Raw genomic sequence first — 6,882 nt, forward strand, 5'->3', positions numbered from 1 at the left:
TTTAATCATCTTAACTGTTCTCATCTTGAAATTGTAACACGAGAACAAGCGTGAATATTTATGCTATTGTCCTTTTAAAATTTAATGATTATTATAAACCATCCGCTGGTTTTGGTCGAAGACAAACAGAGGCAAGCCTGGGATGAAAATAAATATTCTCTCTACAGCGCTGTTGTCAAGGAAGAGCTGTGAACCAAGCAGGCGAGAGCAATGTCAGGGTGCAATTTATTTTCCTGCTGTGCACGTGTCCACGCGGTGTTGTGTCTGCTACACGTGGAGCTCTCATTTGTGGGAGTGCTGAGGTCTTGTGTGGGGGCGGATGCTTTTTCTCTGCTGACAAAAAAGCACACATGCCACCCGGCAGATGTTCAGTGTGGCCGATCCAATCACCCTTCACCTGATTTAGTTTCTGTCCTCTGTACATGTGCAACAACAGCAGGAGGATTTGTAGAAGGGATGATTTGACCCCAGGAGGCTGAGAGACGAAAGAAAAGACCAGGTTGGAGAGTTCTCATCAGCTTTGTCGTAAAATCCCTCTGGATTTACTGACATTACTGACATTACTGACATACTGCAGGACCTTAAGGCTGGCCCTCAAATCTTAACAGAGGTTGAAAACAACAACAAATAACAGTTTTGTTCCGACTCTCAAAACCGTAAATCTCGCAAAATCTCTCGCGATCAAACGTGACTTTAGTGTAAACAAACATGGCGGACGACGGGCAGAAAGAATTAGCGATGTTAGTTTTTGCACTACTTTGTACTGAAAATTCATGAAGAAATAGAAAAAAAATATGTCTGAAGTCACGGAGACACATTAAATAAACTAGGGACGCACTGATTTATCAGCCGATATTTGCCTTGTTGACTGCCATCGGCCTATTGGTGAATAAGATGACATTCACCGATGGCAGTGGCCGATGTTTATCTGTTGCATCAGTTTGGCTCCAGCTAAATGTTGTGTTGGTTATTTGTGACAACAGTAACCAGCTGCTGATTTACAGAAGAAGCCATCCATGCCGTTAGCCCATGTGTGGTTTGTTTACAAATAAAAGTGACAGAAAAAATCGGCAATATCGGAGTATTACACTCGCTCGGAGAAAGATCAGCGTCAAGAACGTTGTTATGTTCAATGACAAATTAAGCAGTAAAATAATGGCTTACAAGATTTCTTAAAATGACCAAATCACTGCGGTCTGGATGGGAACGAACGTCATGTGTGTGTTTGTGTCACTAGAAGCCTGTCGGTCCAACGAGGGGTGACCCAGCACCCAGTACGTTACAGTGGGATCTTCCTCCATGCCGTGCTTGGTTAGGTTTAGGCAACAAAACACAGAGAAAATCGTGGTTTGTGTTACAATAACTACGGTAGAGGCGTAACTTATGTACAGAAGTTGCGTGACAAATAAGTCAACGTTGACTTCTGGTTTCACACGGGACTTGAACAGCGACCTCTTGTGTTTTTTGACCGAGCCATCCACCCCGACCTCCTGCCTACGTGGTGTTTCTCGCTCTTGAAACCTCTTGGTTCATGATTACGTGGATTACAAATGAATTGATTTCGTGGGATATATATGAATTACAGTGCATTACTTTTAGAAGTGTACAGCTACGAACGGTGTATGAGAATAACCTGTTATGTACAGTATATAAAAGCAGACCAATTACCAGGACAATATCAGGAGTTTGAATTAGTGACAGTCATGAACAATGTTGGCAGATGACGAATCACCGCTGCAGCTTGAGATGGCCTCCTTGTTGTTCCTCTCGCTATGCAAACATTAAACGTAATCACACCGGCAATCTTTCACCTGATCTTTCCCTCCGCTTCAGCCTCACAGAGATTGTTATCAGGCTGGAAATTGAGTCTGGTTATCTGAAGCGAAGCTCAAAACAAACGGGACAGTAACTGACTCCCTGCGTCTGACTCCTGGCCAGATTAAAAACACTGGACATCAGCCCAGGGGGGGGATTCATGGCGTTGCGTGGCATTCTGGGACATTGCTGCCATAACCTTGATTGAAGGAGTCCCAGCTGTTCCGTTTATTTTGTCTGGTTGTCTGGTTTCTGTCTGGTGGTAAACAACGGGTGAGTGAGGACAAATGTGAGGCATTAATGCTCCACTTTAAAATGAAAAACATACTCCAGTGCACTCAGGTTTGTTTCGCCTGCTGACAGATATGTGTGTGTTTAGTAGCAGGTATAGTAGCCTCCTCCCAGTGTTTTCTCTCAACCCTGGGATCTCATTATTCCTGCCTGAGGAGAATTGATCAAACGATGCAGTCAAACATGGCGCCATGATAATGAGCCAACCGCCGAGTAATTATCTGCTCATAGACCTCCTATAGGAAAACTATATCATCGCTGGCCTCCAGCACAGTTTGTGTTTCACTGTCAGCCATCGACCTCCAACGAGAGTACTCTCTGACACCACCAACCTTCAAGCTGAGGAGGACGCATGGTTTATGTTTACCACAACAGTAGATACGAGACAGACAAGTATCCAGAGGTGGAAGAAATATTCCGATCTTTTATTTGAGCAAAAATACCGCAGTGTAGAAATAATCTGTTACATGTAAAAGTCCTGCATTCAAACTGTTTCTGTAGTAAAACTGCAAAAGTATCAAACTCAAAATATACTTAAAGTACTCGTTATGCAGAATGAACCATTTCAGAATCATATATATATACAGTATACAATATATACAGTCTGTGAAATGTTCAGGTTACCTGTTTCATGTACTACTGTCACGATATAGTGTATAAAAATAACTTTTTTTAATCATATTTGCTCCAATCTCGCCTACTACAGCTGTGATGTTTAGTCTGTATGACTACGTCCTCTGTCTCTGCCCTCACACATTAACTCTCACATAATTACAAAGTGAGGAAACACTGTCCCTGGAGAAATACACAAATGCCAGAGTCACATCTTTCTCTCCTCTTTCTCTCCTTCTGGGATTTGCCTCCTTCAGTCTGATTTAAAGTGTTGTCAGCTAGTCAATTTTTAAAGGAGCTCTCATCCCAGACAGTGAGAGGACGCCACTTTATCTGCTTCGAACATTTACAATGTGAGCTGAAAACTAAATAATCAACTCTGGATTAAAGTGGCAGTAGGCAGTATATTTTTGGCATCATTGGGCAAAAATTCCACAATAACCTTTCAGCATATTGTAATTCAAGTGTTCTGAGAGATAACTAGACTTCTGTTCCTCCTCATGGCTCTGTTTTCAGGCTTTAAAAAATCTAGCCCGTGACGGGAGACTTTGACCAATCACAGGTCATTTCAGAGAGAGAGAGCGTTCCTTCAACAGATTTCACAAACTTTCTCATTTTACAGCTAAGCCGTGCACTACAAGATGATTCTGAAAACATTTGAGGAGAGAAATAGACATTACAGTAACATAATATTGATTCATATTTGATCAGCGCTGCCTAGTTTGACCGTTTGGTCGGAGTTCGCAAGTGATTGACAGACGGCTCTCATAGACAGCAGATGGACAGCAGACCTCAGATCAGCTCTTACTGCTTGTTTTCCTCCGGTAAGTGAAATCTTGCAGATGCCGTTAGGAGCACCGGAGGACACAGAGGCACATGATTTTGTCAGGTTACCTGTTTCATGTACATACTGTCCCGATATAGCGACCGTTTTATAAAAATAACTTTTTTTAATCATATTTGCCCCAATCTCGCCTACTTCAGCTTTAGTTCAGATTTCATAGTAAAAAAATAAATAAATGAATAAATCAATGTCTTTTCCCTTCTCACTGTTTCTCTTCATCTCTCCTGAGACTTAATTCTTTCGCCTGCAGAATAACAATCAGCTCCGGTGACGCAGCCGATGACTCAGGACGCCATGAATTAAAATGATCCTCTGACATCATGTCTCTGTCACGGTGAGGTGAGGATGCTCGCTGAATAATCAAATCACTGCAGGTCGATGTTGCTGCTCTTTACTCCGCTCACATGGAGCGGCCGGACTCATTATCGAGTATTTATTATTTCCTTCACGCTACACGGGAAGCTAAATCTCTGACCTTTAACCCGATCACACTTCAGTTTTTGTTCAGGTAGCTTTTTATAGGGGAATAAACTCTTTATCGTTCATACTGTAGTTTAGGATGACTTAACTATATTTTTCCTCATCCATATTAGAAACTGTCATTTGGCCTATTTACTCTTAATTTATTCTGTTTCTAAATCTCTTTTATTTGAGACTTTTTAAAGTGTGGATCCATTATTATTATTATCATTATTTAGGTTTTTATATCATTATGTATGTATGTTTTAGCGTCAAAATGCTATTTTCCCTTCAAGCCCTTCTAAAAACTTTACCCCACATGAGCTGACGTAGGTTTCTGCATGATGACGCTGCAACATATATACATATATCTTTATATTCCTTCAGTGATTAATACTTACTGTACAGTACCGGCACAGAAGCTAAGCAGTGAACTGCTGTGGACGCCACGTTAGTTCAGATCTGAAAGTCACATAATAACACAAACAAACTAACCGATCGAAGCAGTGGTAGACCAGCAACTGTTTTTGTGAATGGAATCTGGTCTGGTGGTTTTGAAGACGGCGATATAACAGCTTCAGTTCCCCGTCGGAAAGGACTTTCTGATGGCGTAGTAAAGAAATGAAAATATTCTAAATATAGCGTACACTTAAACTGATATTATAGGGCTAAAATAAGTTTAGCTGCAGCTGCTTTACCTCGCCGTCAGACAGCCCTTTCTGACGGGGAACTGAAGCTGTTATATCTCCAAAGCCACCAGACTACATTCACAAAAACAGTAATTTTACCTCGCAGAAAATGGGAGTATACATACAACCTTCAAAAAATCTGAACTAACCCCTTCAGTTATTTCCGTTGATTCAGCTAGTGCTAGCGTTCATATTATTCATATAACCATAGTGATTAGCTTACTGTGGTAACCTATAGCACTGCTTTTAGCTATAACGGCTGAGCGGGCGTTTCCATTTCCAAGAACGCAGATGGACCCGCCCTTTAAAACCCTTTTCTGCTCAATGTTTAATGTTCCTATGTCTTGCATCTTGTCTTTTTCTCAGCTACTTTTGCATAAACCTTGCATTAAAGTTTAGTGTCCCCTCGCAACACATCGTGCATTCGCTCTGATTCATAGAGGAAGGCCGAGCTCTGACAGCAGCACACAGCGTACGGATGAATAATATAATATGTTTTCACAGCAGCTGGCCTGAGTGGGTGCGCCCGCCTCAGCTAGACTTGCAGATGATGCTGTGATATTGAGTGGAGGTGATTAACCCAGTTCTCTGTGGCTGCTGCTGTATTCTGTTGTTTGGTTTGTAGCATCCACAGCTCCAACCAAAGAGTTGTGAAGTGGGTTGAGGTGGTTCTGGTGCCCCGTTCATTCTCCCTATAGACAACGTGACTCACAGTTGGAGCTCTTATAACGGCTTGGATTGTCACGAAACTCTCAAAAAGATGAACTTAACAACAAATCAAGTGTAAACCTTTTTAATGCAGCAATAAATTTGATCAAAACTTAAACAGAAATAAAAAATTCCAGTATCAAATATATAGTGTATAAACATATTGAATTGACCCCTTAGATTTATCACTGCTTTGAATGGATAGAAATAAACAATAATCACAACAATGTCCTTTATTTACAATCCTTCATCATCTTGCATTTTAAACTAACATCACAGCCTGAAGCCTTCCACCTGATAAACTACTATTTAATCCTCATGATCATTAGGCTTCCCATCACAGACATAAATCAATACACCAAACAGCAGCGCCTTTAAAAAAAAAAAGCACACTTCAGTCTTTTAGAATCAGCTTTCACCACATTTTATTCACCACATGAGAGGATCGAGTGTCTGATGTCACTCACACCTTTTCATTCCCTGCAGACAGACGGTCATTATAAACCACTGATTTCAATGTGAGCAACTCCACAGCTTCACATTTCATCCAGAACATGTTGTGCTTTGCTTTCTGACTGTCCTCGTGCTGCATTCGTGGATGTGGGAATTATGGGGGGAAAATATGACTTTTCCTATTTTTTTAAGCTATAAAACTAGAATAAATTTTAAAGGCCCATGTATTTACCATGTTTTTTTTTTGTTTTTTTTTTATTTTCCACTAGGATGACCCATGTACCGATCATGTTTTGCTTTATTTTCTGCTGTTTTCTTATGATACTATACATTCCCTTTTTTTATGATCACGATTATTATTATTTAATCAAATTTCGATTTATTTTCCACTCACTTACTTACTTACCAGTATTATTATTTTTTATTTATTTATTATTATTATTATTATTATTATTATTATTATTATTATTATTATTATTATTATTATTATTTATATTATTATTATTATTATTATTTGTATTTGTATTATTTTGGCTGTGTGTTTGGTTGCTACTCCTTGCTTTTATTTTTATTTTACTTTTTTTTTTTCCTTAATATATTATTTATTAATTCATTCTTTCCCCTCACTTAAAAATATTACTTTTGGATTTATGATTGTAATGATTGTATCTTGGAGAACAGAGTACATGTTTGGTTTAAGGGAGTTAATAAATGAAATGTAAGAAGAAAAAAAGAAATTTGGCTGCAAGGAAAAAGAAAAATAATATCTAAACACTTCTGGATTCATTTTCTAAACATAATTTTAAAGGACATATCTGCAGTCCACTGTTGGGTTGTGCAAACTACTATATTTTGCAAGAAACCAGTAAACACCATGGTGTGGCAGAAATCACTGCATCTAATATTTATTTGATATATTATCCCACATGTTCTCACAGAAATAAACGTATAGCCTAAACTTAACACAAATTTGTTTTAACGCTACTAATTTCTTTAACGCATTAACGTTAT

The sequence above is a fragment of the Sebastes fasciatus genome, chromosome 13 (assembly GCF_043250625.1).
Source record: "Sebastes fasciatus isolate fSebFas1 chromosome 13, fSebFas1.pri, whole genome shotgun sequence".
NCBI lineage: Eukaryota > Metazoa > Chordata > Actinopteri > Perciformes > Sebastidae > Sebastes > Sebastes fasciatus.